The following is a 15,424-nucleotide window of genomic DNA, read 5'->3' as shown; positions in this document are numbered from 1 at the left end:
ACCCCTGCACCCAAAACTGTGTGTTTTCTTTAATTAGTTTATTTTCCTTTAGAAGGAGAGAGAGAGAGAGAGAGAGAGAGAGAGAGAGCGAGCAGGGGAGAGGGTTAGAGGGAGAGAGAGAGAACCTCAAGAAGGCTCCACTGAGTGTGGAGCCTGATGCGGGACTCGATCCCACAACCCTGGGATCATGACCTCAGCCGCAATCAAGAGTTGGATGTTCAAACCAACTGAGCCATGTAGGCACCCTCAATATTGTGTTTTGAATGATGTGCAGCCTAAGTGAAATAGGAAGAGAAAACTTAGACACAGTAAAAGTTATCCATTGATATATAACAAATTACCCCCAAATTAACAGCTTAAAACAGCACCTATTTATTAGCTCACTTAGTTTCTGAGTGTCAGGAATCTGGGACCCATTACGCTGGGCAGCTCAGGCTCGGGGTCTCTCATGAATCTGCAGTCAGGATGTTAGGTGGGGCTGTACTCCACTGAAGACTTGACTGGACTGGAGGATCCGATTCCAAGATGGCTTACTCACATGTGTGTTGACAAAAGTTGCTAGTTTCTTGTTGGCTCAAGGAACCATCAATTCCTCATCATTTGGTCTCTCCACAAGTGAGTGGCTTACGTCACTGGCTTCCTCCAAAGTGAATGGAGAGATATAGGGAAGGAAGGAGGGACAGAAGAAGAGAGAAAGAGAGGAGAGAGAAGAGGGAGAGACGTGTGGGGGTGGGGAGACAGAGGGAGACAGAAACCAAGAAAAAAGGTGCCATTTCTTTTAGAACCTGATGTGGAAGTGATATATCATCATTGTATTGCATGCTATTGGAGCAATCCTGTTACAATAGACAGGTGATTTCACAAAGTGTGTGAGTACCAGGAGGCAGGGATAATTTAGGGCTACCTTGGAGGCTGGCTATCACAGACATGAATTACCTCTTGGCTGTTAAATTACTACGTGACTTTCCATGAGTCACTATCTTCTTGAGCTTCAGTTTCCTCACCACTTCCCCTACTGATCACTCAAGAATGTGAAGATCTTATGAGATGATGGATGCAAAAGCACTCTGTAAATATGAAATAGCATTTACACCTGAGGGCCAATTAAGGAACTGTGTTTTGTTTTCAGTAATAAAAGGAAAGAAAACTAAAAGTGTGGGGGAATGAGGAATGGAGAAAAATGGAGAGAAGGAAGGAACAAGTGAAGGAAAGCATCTCCTCTATCAACAGGGACCAGAGGTCACGCTGTTTTTATTCTTCCTTCTTGTCAATAGTTAACTTTAACTGCACACAAAATGAGTGCTTCTGTTCTCAAAATACACAATCCCATCTTTTTTAGGATTAAACAAAGGCAAGCTATTATGAGCTCCTCTTCTCAGCTGGGACAGATTTGATTAAAATCAAATGAATTTAAATCAGTAGTCAAAACGTCTAGATTTAAATCACCAGTGCCAGAACTCCCTCATTGTGCTTCTGAAAACCAGAATTGAATGCTAACCTCCATTATAAATGCTTCTGCTGGCCATTAAAATGACAGGTAAGAGCCATTAGTATTTCCATAAACCACTGACCTTGGCTCAGTATAAACTAGAGTCTAGAAAGTGACTGTATTTATTATCATTTTTAATATGTGTGCTCTGGAACTCATTTCCCCTAAGGATGCCTTTCAACTTCATTTTGGCATCTAATTGTGGAGCCATCATTTTACTTTTAGAATCAAGGTAACGAGCCCTGTTCTCTCAGTACCATAGGTGACTGGAGACCATTTACCAAGGGGAGTCAGGAAGACTTCAAATTCATGTGTCCAAAGCCAAATGTATTATCCCTTCGATGTACCCTCTACCTCTACTTGCAATATTGACAGAGTTCTTTGGAGAGGTCATTTTGACATTGCCTAAAAATGAACTATTTCAGCTTTCTTTTTTTCTCCTCAAGAAATGATTACAGGAGATAATTTCACACATTCCCTGACCTTGCCCATTTCTTGCTTCATTGCTTCCTCAGTCCCTGACCTTCCCTCTACCTCATAGCTTAGATACATATTAGGGAAGTGATGAGGATCTGGCCATCCATTGCGGGCATTCCTTGGCTTTAAAGCGCATCTTTGCATTTCAATTGACCTTCTTGAAATGTCTCCTAAGTTAAAACACCTGGGTCAAAAGAGACCTGTGAATGGTTTTTCCTCACCCAGAGCCTACCTAGCCAGTCTATCCCTTCAGTCACCCTCGAATTCTTGCCTTCCTTATCAACTCTCCAGACAACTCTTAATGATCCTCACTCTGAAATTCCTTTAAATTTGCCCCCTCCTCTGCATCCTACTACTTCGTTGTTCTTTCTCACCTTGTTTGCCACTTTAAAAGCCTTGTAATTGGCCTCCCTGAAGCCTCCACTCTCTTTTCTTTTTAGTTCATTCGCTCCTTTGATGCCAGTTGCCTTCAGAAAACACTGATGTGATCTTATATTTCCCCAGCTTCAAATACAGTGATAGCTTTTTATTGTCTACAGCAGCACTACCCACTAGAAACTTCTGTGATGATAGAAATGTTCTATATCTGTGCTGCCCAATGTAGTAGCTGTGAAACCACATGTGACCATCAAGCACTTAAAATATGTCTAGTGAGACTGAGGAACTGAATTTTTACTCTTTTAATTAAATTTAAATGGTTACATGTGGCCAGTGGCTACCATATTGGATAGTGTAAGTCTACAGGATTAAGTATAGCCTTCCTATTTTTATCACAACTATTTTCCTTTTCCCACACATGAAACATATAAAAATTAATGTTCTATTGCGGTAGTTTGTACCTTTTTTTATCTTAATCCACACTAAGAAATGCATTTTCTGTTGTGAAAGAAGTATAGATAGTCATAAATCCCCAAACGATATTTATTGGGCATCTGCTTTATGTAAAGCCTTGCAATACATCTATGAAGAGAACAAGAGAGATTCTCTCTCCCTCCCCCCCTCCCCCCCCGCCCAAGGGCTCTTGGTGAGAAGGACTTCTCACTTTATTGGTGAGAAAGGCAATGGAAAATAAATAGTGCAATGAAAGTACATTGTATCGTGTGTTAGAAGGTGATGGAAAAAGGAAAATGCAGAGCAGGAAGGAGAGGATCAAGACTGCTGGTGAGTGTGGGGAGCAAGTTGGAGGATTAAAGAGGGTGTCCAGTGTGGGCCACTTGGGTGGTTCAGTGGGTTAAGCATTCAACTTTGGCTTAGGTCAAATATCAGGGTTTGTGAGTTAAAGCCCTGTGTCTGGCTCTGTGCTGACAGCTGGAACCTTCTTAGGATTCTGCATCTCTGTCTCTCTCTGTCCCTCCCCAGTCATCTTCTCTCTGTGTGTCTGTCTCTCCCTCTCTCTCAAAAATAAACATCACTAAATAAATAGATAGATAGATAGATAGATAGATAGATAGATAGATAGATAGATAGAGTGGCCAGGGTAGGCCTCCTGGAGGAGAAGCAAAGACTTAAAGGGAGTGGAGTGAGCTAGTAGGTGTCTGGAGGGGACATACTCAATCCACGCAGGAGGGGCCAGAACAAAGGCCCTAGTTAGAAATGTACCTGACCTGTGCAGGGAATCTCAAGGAATGGGGGTGAGTGGAGAGGGCAGGCACAGGTGTGAGTGGACCGCAATGGGAGCCCTAGAAATAATGCCTGAGCACTCATGTCTGCCATTATAGGCACTCTAGAAATTGATTTTGTCTCATCCATTACAATCCTCTCCCGTCTTCCAGAGTAACTGCTCTCTGTATTCTTAGAGCAATATCATTCTTGCCTTTTTCATCATTTTACTGCTATAGATGCACCCCTAAATAATACTCTTTTCTTTTTTCTCATTTTTATATATGTGGAATGATAGTGCATGAATTCCTTTCTGTGACTTTTTTGTTCAACATGTTTGTAAGATGTGTTGATTGTTTTATGTTTATCTACAGTTTCTTAGTCTCACTGGTATATACTATTCCGTTGTATGTATATACCACAATCTATTCTACTATTGATAGACATTTATGTTGTGTTTAGTGTTGGATATTTATGAATAGTGCTGCTCTGAGCATTTGTATATGTATTCTTTTTCTGGTACACATAAGCACACATATTTCTCTGATATGCACTAAGGTGCTAAGTAAGTTTTGAGTGTTAGGTTACACATAAACTCAACCTCATTAAATAATGTCACACTATTTGCCAAGATGGTTTTACAAGTTTATATGTAAGAGAATACCTGTTGTCCTATGTCCTTCATATCATCACACTTTTAAGGTTTTGTCAGTTGACCAGTGGTGGTAACATTCCCTTGAGGTTTTCCTCCACGTACCTCTGTCAGTGGAGTTGAGAACCTTTTCATATGTTTAAAGGCCATTAGATTTCATCTTCTGTGAAGTGCCTGTTTAAGGTTTTTATCCATTTATTTACTTGGTTGTCACTGTTTTCTCACTGATCTGTACACATTCTTTGTATTTCCTGCATACTATCCTACCCTTTGTTAGCTGTTAATGTCTTTAGATGAAGGGTATTTGAAATTTTGATATAGTAGAATTTATCAGTCTTTTCCTTTATGGTTAGTTTTTTTTTTTTGGTATCTTGCATAAGAGATCTTTTTCTACCCCCAAGCTCCAAAGATATTCTATATTTTCTTATAAAAGTTGTAGAGTGTCAGTTTTCACAGGTAGGTCTGCAATCCACCTGAAACTGATGTTTCTGTATGGTGTGAGGAAGGAGTTTAATTTCCTTTTTATCCACCCCCACATTCCTAGTATGGACTGCTAAACCTGTACTAGTCTACTTCTTTAAAATTGTTTCTGATTGTGACCCGTTAAATCTATTTCATGCCCCACTAATAAGAACCTATGTGGCAGTTTAAAAAACTGCTCTAGTGTTACCTAACCACCTCTTAAATATCCACTGGAACTGGTTATAAGTAATAGAATCTCAACTTGAACTATTAAAAACAAAACAGATGTCAGAAGGACACATATGTGCATGTGTGCGCGCGCGCGCGCGCGCGCGCACACACACACACACACACACACACACACACACGTATATATATCCCAGAACATTATGAGAAGGATACAGCCTTCAGAATGGATTGGAATTCTGCTGTCTGAACATCTGAGTCATACATGTTTCTTCACAGAGCAGGCTAGTGGGTATTGTGGCTACTAATGTTTCCTGAGCTTTATATGTCACATATCCCACTACTATAGGGAGTCTATATCCATATAGGCCCCAAATTTCCCCTGACACATTTTGGGTCAAGTGGTCACTCCTATGCCAATCAAGTATGAAAGCTTCTACTGCAAATGTGGCTGATGAGAAGAGAGCAGCTTCTGGGCCAAATACTGGTGCACAATTCATTAGGTGAGGCCTGAGTGTGTCCATGACTCTGCTTTTCCCCAGATGGCCTGTGACTGAGACGCTGCCCCTCAGAAGGCATCTTTGGTCAAGTTTTCTTTCCTAGGTTCTTCAGGCAGTCAGTTGACTTCCTCTGCTACAGAGGCCTCTTAGAGCCACTTATAGAAATGTAAATATAAAGGACTCAGTTTCCTGTCTGTGTCAGTTGTGAATGCTAGCCATCTAGCATTTATAGCTAGATAGAATTATTTTTGTGAAAAATAATGTGACATTGATAAGGTCCAATAAACATTAAAGTGTTGATATCAAGCAGGTCAGAATGTGTGAGGCATTTCACTTGCACTTGATTAGAATTCCCATGAACTTCCAAAGTTGTACTACATGTCACATCTATCCTGAGTAAATCATTGGTCACTAAATAAATTCTGTTGTTCAAAGGTGGGTGTAATCTGTTAAAGCCAGAGGTTTGACGCAGGGTATTTCTCCCAATATTTTTTATTTGATTTTGCATTTGAACATGATTATAGCTAATTTGAATAATAAGAAATGTCATCAGTGTAGGTATTCTTTGCTCTATCATAACATTTGCTTTGTTAATTTTTAAGTAAAATATTTTTAGGCTAAGTTCATGTCAATCAAAAGGTATATGACTACTTTTTCCCAATATCACTGAGGCTACTCATAACCCTTTTTGCTTGTCAATTTAATTGTCCTAAATGGATTTTGAATGAATAATAACAGATGTGCTTAAGCACAGAATGTTTCAAACTGCCCTGTTATTAAGAAAAAAAATCTGCCTTATTTGGCATAATGAAATATTTTCATGACAGATAGTAACTGAACTGCATCCATTCACTTCTTAAAGTTAGCAAAATGAAACTTTTAAGTAGGAATGACATTTGTAGACAGGGGTTAAAAAGAGAGTGAAAAGAAGGAAGCTATAGCCATGGGCAAAATGCATCCTTCCTTATAGGATGAATGTACACCCCAAATTATCAGCCATTTGGTGGGGAGATGACTGGGTTCTGGAGATCTTGTGGCAGGTTGCTGTTCTTGGAGGAGTCATGTTCATAGAGGGTAAACTCAGTAGAAATACTTGGAGAGATTAAGAGAAAGAATTTCTTTCCTGAGGAGTATCTGGTAGGTAGCCCTGCCCTATCCTGCTCTTCTCTCCCTGCCACTTTCCTCTTTTCTCCACAGCAGTCCTTTCCACTTTTCTTTTTCTGCTGCCCTTCTTTACCACCCTCAGTTTTAGGCATTTTCCATACCTACCCATGTGGATTGAGAGATTTCCAAATGGTCGTAGGCTTCATTCAACATACTTTTTACTGATATGCATTCATGTATACACCCCCTAGCCATTCATAGGCTATAAAAATGCACAAATTACACACATTATGAATGTCAAGTGGAGAAACATGAAGGCAAAACTTTTTAAGAATGAAAGACGCAGCATGTTGTCACCATCTTTAATAAATAAGGAAATGCAGGATGTTTTGGGGGGGTTAGTAGCCATTTCTAGTACTGAAGAAACGATATTAATCAAGCAGCTTTGACTCCATATTATTGTTGCTCAAATGAAGAACCTAGAAGCTATGTAAAGCTAGAAGTTGATTGTTCTTCAATGACAGTGTTCAATTGTCAGAATAATCCTGATGAAGCAGCATGAATATGTGGCTTCCTGAGGTAACTATGGTACAGAGTGCAACAGCTCTAAGAAAGTTCTGGGCTGTTTCAAATGATTTCTCACAATGCCTTATACCTGCTCGGCAAAAACCTTGGTATCACAGTTGAAATAAATATGTTGCTTGGTGGATATTTTTAAGATAGATATTGGGTTCAGACGGGATTATTTTCCAGTTGCTAATGAAAATACATCACTTTGGTTTTTTTGGGGGGATTTAAGTACAGAACTCCACACTTTTTTTTTTTTTTGTTATGTCTGGGACAAATCTCTAATGTAGATAGTGCCCAATGCCTGCAAAAATAGAAATGACCACAGTATTGACCAAACTCAATAATTGTTCCAGGTAAATTTGTAGTATTTTTTTTTGAAAATTCACAAGTTTACTAAGAAAACTAAGGTCATACTTAAAACAGGAACTAGTGCAATTATCTCTGAGTCCTTAATTTATGAATTATTCCTGGGACATTTTTATAGTAATGCTATTTTTTAGTAATTTAGTAATTTTTATAGTAATGCTAAACTCTCATACACACACACACACACACACATATATACATATATATATTCATGTTCTGTGTTAGTATCTAAGTTGCCACTAGTGATGAACATGCATATGAAACACACACACACACACACACACATACACACACAGAGACTTAAAACAAATTAGGAGGTTTCTCAGACTCTTTTCTGTTGGGTATTTGTTATGCATGTGTAGCAATTAGAAATTACTCTGTTTTACAATAAAAAATGCACATGTTATTCAAGAAAGAGATTTAATAGCCTTTGTTTCCTTACCAGAAGCCATAGAAACTGTTTTTTTTTTAATACTTGGCATACATTACAGGAGAGTTTTTGTGGTTTTGCTGGCTTCTGTGTGTATTGTCCCCATATTGACTATAACCTCCACTAACATAGTTGGAAGCTTTACCTAAACTCACTGAACTTGAAGCGCTTGTAAATAATTTAATCAAAGCCCAGCATGACCACCCGCTGTTTATCCTTCATAACCATATATTGCTTCAGTGTGGATTTATTTTATGCCACTTCGTTCATTAAGCCAATTGACAATAATTCTGTGACATGGCTTTGACTGGGGGAGTAGACGCTGGAGTCAAAGCCCAGCTGATGAAGGACTTTGCCATGGAGGCAGAGGAGTTGGCAGGAAGCCGTGGTAAGTAGATTCAGATTTGTTCCATTTGTTCCAAGTGGATACAAACCATAGGTCATCAGAAGGATATTCAGAACTCTTATTGTGATTTGGACAGAACCGCAACTACATAAATTTACTGAAAAGGTGGTTGTTCACCTCCATTTGTAGCTAATAATGTGTAGCATAAGTCACTGATCCCAACCAGATTAAGACCCTCGTGTGATTCTTTCTGCACTAATCACAGCTACAATACCATCAAACCCTGAAACTCTAACATCTTTTGTGGCTATGCCAGATTTGAATGTGACAGGGTTTCCCTTTCATCGATTGGCCTTTTTTTCCCTGTTATTTATTGTCACCTTCTAACTTCAGCCTCTGAAATATGTACTCCCCCTTACCAAATTTCTTTTCTTATGCATTTATGTGTCTGTATACCAAGCCCTTATTTTTGGTGGGATGTGGGAAGCCTAGTCATTTCTATCGAACAGCTTCATAAGGAGCCCAGCTGTTCACTGTCAAGGGTTTTCTCTTTTATTAGTCTCCGAAGGCAGGACTGGCAGGGTGCAGCATGTTGGTACAAGATCCCAGCTGTCGTGATGGTGCTCTCAGAGTCCCTGATCACTTGAAACTTGAAGAAAAACTTGACCTTATCGTAGCAGTTGTTTCTGTGTGTTCATTTGTTTGTTTGAGGGGTTTGCAAGTATAAGATAAGGAGAGGTAGATGATGACTAAACCATGAAGGCATTTTGATGGAAAAGTTCAGTATGTTTTGCTTTTCTGGCTTTCTAGAAGTAGATGTTTTAGGTATGGAGAGTTTAAGATATCGGAGGGAGATGTTGACTAATGTGGATGTAGATAAATTTATCTTGACATACCTTTATTTGGTAAATGGGCTAAGCATTCTTGGCAAAATTTATTCACACTTAAAAAAGGGAAGAAAGCTAATTCTCAGAGGCACACTCTGAAAAGTTTTACAATATTGTAAGGATTCGATGCTGTTTAATTAAAACAAAAATGCAATAAATCTAGATTCTGCTTTAAAGGGACTTTGCTTCTGTAAGCAGTCTTGTTTTCCAGGTTCTCTGGGGGATTTCTCTATGCCAGGATCCTTGGTCATAGTTTAATAAGCTGACCAAATTATTGACTAATGGAATCAAATACCTTAAGCAACGACAATGCCTGCTTTTACTTGGTTGTGAGAGATTGACAGACAAGAACACTCATAATAGCACACATTTATATCTAAGAACTGTAACTTATTTAAAACGCAGAGAGAGAAATGTGAGAAATGCTTGGTTGGAACTGAGTCATTACCCAGTTAAAAATAACCTTTCCAGGTCATGTCGTTTTGTTTGCCGCAGTGAAATAAGTTTATTTCAGCAGAATGAAGCCATTATTAGCTTGGCAGAGTCCACTTGTCAGAATTTTATGGAGCACAACACTGTTTGGCTGGGAAATTCAATAAATACTGTAGTGAGAGGAGTTAAACTGCAAGGGCTGAAGGGGCAAAGAGTGGGGAATTTACCGCTAATTCATTGTTTTACGGCTCCAATAAGAAAGCATTAGGATATATGACGAATCATCATTAGAGGTCAGGCACACCAACCTTTTGTGAAATACCAAGGCAGCAGGATGTGTGAGTCAAAGAAAAACCTTAAGGTGTATTAGGAGGTATAGCACTGATGGCATAACATAAATATTGAAGTGTCTTGATTCTCAAGTTTCTTAGTTTTTCTTTTTTGGAGAGTGATATGTCTTCTCTACCTGCTCTCCAGCACTGTCTGAGAATTTCCAGAGGAATAAAATAGAAGGGAAAAGGCTATGACAATATAATCCAGTCATCAGACTAGTGCTGCTATATTAAAATGGAGGGAACCATTTGTCATCTTAACAGCAAGAAACCAAACGAGTGGCCACTCTCCAGCAGCAATGGACTTCACCTTGAGGCAGTGTGTTGAAAGGACTTTGGTGTGATGAGTCCTCTGGCCACTGCCGCTGTGTCATCTTTGTGGAATTATGTAACTTCAGTAATCCTTAGTTTCCTAATCTGTAAAGTGGGGCCAAATAATAGTACTTATTTCATAGTGGAGTCACTGGGAAATAAAATGAAAGATTGCATTAGCGTTTTAGCAAAGAACCTAGCCTATAGCAAAATAAAGATACCAACTTATTATTTCTCAGTTGGATCTTAGGAAGTACCAGTGACCTTAAGATATCCAGAGAATTACACTAGGAAAAGTCTTTAACTCTGTAGGAAACAAATAACTTAATAAACATAGGCTCTACTTATGTTACAAATGTCCATTTTTAACATAATTATAATTATTTTGTAAGTACTTTTTTTATGTTCTGGTTTTAAAATGGATTCTTTTATGAACATTTCCATGTATTACTATGATTCATTTATGTTATTTTTATTAGTTGTGTTCATATTCTGGTCTTTTGATGTGCAGTAATGTGCTTGATCTTTGGGTGGTGGATAGTCAAGATTGAAATGAGTCTTTATGAATTGATAATATTCAACTGGATAGCAAAAAATGTGCAAGGGTTAGAGAGGAAACCTATTTTGAGGTAAAATTCTACTGATTACCTGTTTTGAAGGATGGTAGTTAGATGGTACCTCCTAGTTAGACTGCTGAATTTCATATGAAGATGAAGTACAAAGTCTTTCTTTCTTCACGAATCTTTGTTTTAGCACTAGATGGTTTGAGGGTCTTTTCGTATTTATCCTTTAAAAAGAGGACATTATATAAGTTTTAGCCATATTATCAAAAGAAATTGAGAGTATTGGCTGCAAATACCATACTTTTAAAATGACTTACTGGAGGGGAGCCTGGGTGGCTTAGTCAGTTAAGCACCCAATTCTTGATTTAGGCTCAGGTCATGATCTCACAGTTTATGGGATCAAGTCCTACATTAGGCTCTGCATTGAAAGTGCAGAATGCTTGGGATTATCTATCTCCCTCTGACCCCCTGCCCCACAGCCCCACCCCCACAAGCTCGTTCTCTCTCTCTCTCTCTCTCTCTCAAAATAAATAAATAAATATTTAAAAAATGAAATGACTTAGTGGAAAGTCCCATGGACTGACCATTGATCTGACCCACTTACTCGACCTGTTGGGCATATAAAGTAAATGGAAGGAACTTTCGCTTTGTCAGAAATTATTAGGACATGTAAGATAGGGTGCACAGTGAAACTTAGCGTAATGTGCTAGTCTGCATCATTTACTCAACGGCCTGACCTTCTCACATCCCCTGCACAGTCTGATTAAGATTCAGAGAGCTCTGAAATTCATTTAATTAAAGCACTGCCCTGGAGTCCATTATTGCAAAATATTAGCATAGTGCTCTGTGTGACCTTTAAAAGTTCAGAAATTGGTAGCAAAATACAGAGGTTGACTATTTATTCCTTCATTTTAGTGTTTTGTGTAGTGCTTTTCCCTATTTCCTATACCAATTAGTTGTACTAGCACTGTAAAAACTGACTTCGGCTTATGGTAAATATTTTGACACATCTTGTCCTCAGTTGGGATGCAGATCTCCTGACTGTGTCTCTCGTCTTTCACTTAATACTTTTATCTCCTAAAGGTATTTTCCTTGGAACTGGTAAATTTAAACTCATATGGATTAAAACAGACACCACAGAGTGGGTTTCAGACACAGCCTGTAAGCCTTTTAGAGGAATCACCAGAGTCAACTAAAAAGCAACCCTGTACCCCTAAAATTCTTTAGATAAACAATGCACCTCTTGACAGCTGATTGCCAGCTGCTGAAAATAAATCATACTTCCTGTGTCATTCCTTCAGTCTCAAGGTGGACCAAGGCAAAACATCTGGCTGGTCATAAACTGCAGGATCTTTTAATCAGGAACTCTAAAACATGATTGGGGAAATCAGAGCTAACCGTCTCCCACCCTGCAATTGCATTCTATTAGTAATTATAGTTAAATCTAGAGAGAAGATGTCTTCAAAGCATAATGGCTCCCATGGGCATTTTTCACTGGAGCAGGTTAATTTACACTTACAATATCTGACCACATCTGATCAATAACAATGATGTGATGTACAGAAGCAGGCACTGGAGATACTGTAAGCAAACATACTTCAGCAGCTGATACATGTCTATCCATTCCAAACTTATTTTTGGCCTGATCTTCCTTTTTTGGCTTCTATAAGCTAGGGTTTAAGGATGCATTACTTGTTTTCTATTTACTTATCTCAGTCTTCTTGGGAATACAGTATTTCTTAGCCTTAAAGGTCACACATGATTATTCATGTTCATTTGGTGTAGATCACCAGAGTTTGCTCAAGATTCTAGTGTTTCTTGTGGTGCCTGGATAACTTAGTCGGTTAAGTGTCTATCTTCAGCTCAGGTCATGTGTGATCTCACGTCTTGTGGATTGGAGCCCCATGTCAGGCTCTGCTGACAGCTCAGAGCCTGGAGCCTGCTTCACATTCTGTCTGTCTGTCTGTCTGTCTCTCTCTGCCCCTCTTTTGCATGCACTCTCACTCTATCTCAAAAATAAGTAAACATTAAAAAAAGATTCTAGTGTTTCTTTTAGGGGTTGACATCAACAGAGAGCCTGAGATGCCCACCTAACTCTGGGGTTACTTCAGGTACTTCATGTAAAGAATAAAAGCATCATGGATTAGCAGAAACTGGCATGGGGATTTTTTTCTTGGGACACCTCCAAGACTTTCTTCTCTCAGTGTTGCAAACATTAATCCTTGCAGGAGGGACACAGCCTTGTCTCAAACCACGTCAAAAGGCTCCTGACTAGATTGTAATCCAGTCTAGTGACAGCATTCTAATTCTTTGCTATCCACTGCTGTGCCTAGCATAGCGTGGGGTTCAGAATTGATGCTGACGAAATATTTTTACATGCTTGCACCTTTTCTTAAGGGAGAATGGACAGATTTGAATAGTCCCTCAAGTTATCAAATAAGATCCTTTTGAGAGACAGTCTACTCTTGTGTGGTTAGAGTAACTGTCTAGAATTTTTACTGACCACCAAGTATTATATCTTACAATTGTTTTTGTCAATAATTATCTAATTTAGAGTGATTTTATTTCCATTTATTTGGAAGATGCTAGTTTTAGTTTTTCACCCAGAAGAGAGATATTTTACAGATACCCTGGAACTGCAGCACAGGAGGCATATGTCTTTGAACATTTGACATCTCAACTTCCCCCAACTAGGCTTTTGACGTTACATTATATGGCAAGATTTAAAGAATGCTACAGTTAATAATAGTAATTATTCAAATTCACCTTGTTACTACAGCTAACCAAAAAACCCAATGAAATAAAAGTCTGTAAAATAAATGGCACCTGTTATTACTCATACACACTGTCCAAGACTTATGCCTGGGACAAAAAAAAGAAAAAGAAAAAAAAAACCTATCAACATAATGTGTGAGCAAATATGCCTTCTCAGGCCCTGCTGACTGCAGCATTCACAAAACCCCATGATCTGGCTGAGCTTGTGGAACGCCAGCCTGAGGCAGAGAAGCTTGTTTACTGTGCTGATTAAATGGAAAGCTTGAAATGACTGAGGAGATAGTGGCATCTCAAGGTGTGTGTGTGTGTGTGTGTGTGTGTGTGCGCGCGCGCGCGCGCGCGCGCGCGCGCGCGGGGAGGCAGACAGACAGAGCATCTCCCCATCATAATGTTCTCTGTCATTGTAATGGTGTATTTGACACATTCTGGTGGCGAATGCTGTCAAATTATCCCTAAATGGAGGAGGAAACTCTGCCTTGGGAGTACACATTTTTGGGGGGCTCTTTTTGACCTCTCCTTTCTCTCCCTTGTTGGCATGCTAATCTGCCCTGAGACCCGAGGCTGGATGGGCTGAGATGACTGCGAGAGATGTTCCTTCCTACAGGAGGTTGCCATGGTGGCTGGTAGAAGGGGTTCCAAGACAAAAAGAGCCTGGGAATGTGTACAGAGCAAAGGCAGATGAATTAAAGTTGATACACTTTGTATTTTGGTTAACAGATCCTTAAGTAGTTCCTCACAATAACAATTTTTTTCCACTTATCTACCTATCCCTCTTTCTATCTAATCTCTTTACCTAATCTATCCTGTCTACCTACCTACCTATTCTGTCTATCTTCTATTGTGGAATGTGGGTATATTGCCTTTTCATCTGGTATAAAAGGGCCAGTTCTCCTTTTATCTATAGATAAAGACCTTTAACCCAGGCCTTGCCTATGACTTCCCCTTATCCTAAACCCTTTCTCCTTTATTTTTCCTTTTCAGAGTGGATCAAACATATATTTTTAAAGAATTTGGAATGAAGGTGTAATAAAGAAACACATTCATTGCTTTTTACCCTGCCCTTGAAAAGCAGTATTTTTATTGGTGATGGTGGTAATAAAATGTAGCCTTTGCCATGTGCCCAGCACTGTGGTAAATTCTTTACATTTACCCATCTTACCCACGGAGCAACCTTCCCAGCTCTCTGTTGTGTTATGTCTGCTTCTATGTGATATAACTGAGGCTCAGAGAAGAAGAGCATTGTACCGAAGGTCCTGGAGTGTGGACTGGGAAGTCATGGCACAGAACCCAGGGCAAAGGGAAAAGAACATCTCAGCAGTCAGACAAGTTTGAGCCACCTGAGATATAACAGATATTGGCCAGGCTGAAAATTGGGATTTGAGGCTTAAGACAAATCAAAGAAGAAAGGAATTTGGTGTCTCAAAAACACAATAAAAAGGCAGATTATCTCAGGTTTTAAACAGGGAATGATTTTTTTTATTACTAGCTTTGGCTTATTATAGCCAAAATGTTACAAATTGTACATCAGCTTGAGTGAGTTAGATAGTTAGATAGGTAGATAGATAGACACACACACACACACACACACACAAATGGACAAATACATCTGAATGCCAAAAAATGGAATGGAACTTTCAGGGGGAAACGTGGTGTATTACCACAGAGGACACAGAAGTTTCAAATCTGAGAACCTATCACAATTACTCTAAGGAAGCAAGTAACCAAATGTGACATCAACTTTATTTTGAAAGCTTCATTCTGTAAGACTGTCTGTGGACTGGTCCATACTTCAGGGTGGCTTCAGAGAATTCTTCCTTCTGTTGTAGTTCGTATTAGGGAGGTTTCCATGGTGGGTTGTGAGAATGACTTAATGCAAGATGACGATTGGATAAAACACAAGAGTTATCAGGGCTACATAAGCCAGGACATATAGTAAGTAAGT

The sequence above is a fragment of the Lynx rufus genome, unplaced genomic scaffold, assembly GCF_022079265.1.
Source record: "Lynx rufus isolate CCGP_SWC_20201006 ecotype Redwood Valley unplaced genomic scaffold, mLynRuf1.p SCAF_10, whole genome shotgun sequence".
In the NCBI taxonomy this organism is placed as follows: Eukaryota; Metazoa; Chordata; class Mammalia; order Carnivora; family Felidae; genus Lynx; species Lynx rufus.
Note: the sequence above shows the minus strand (reverse complement) of the source record.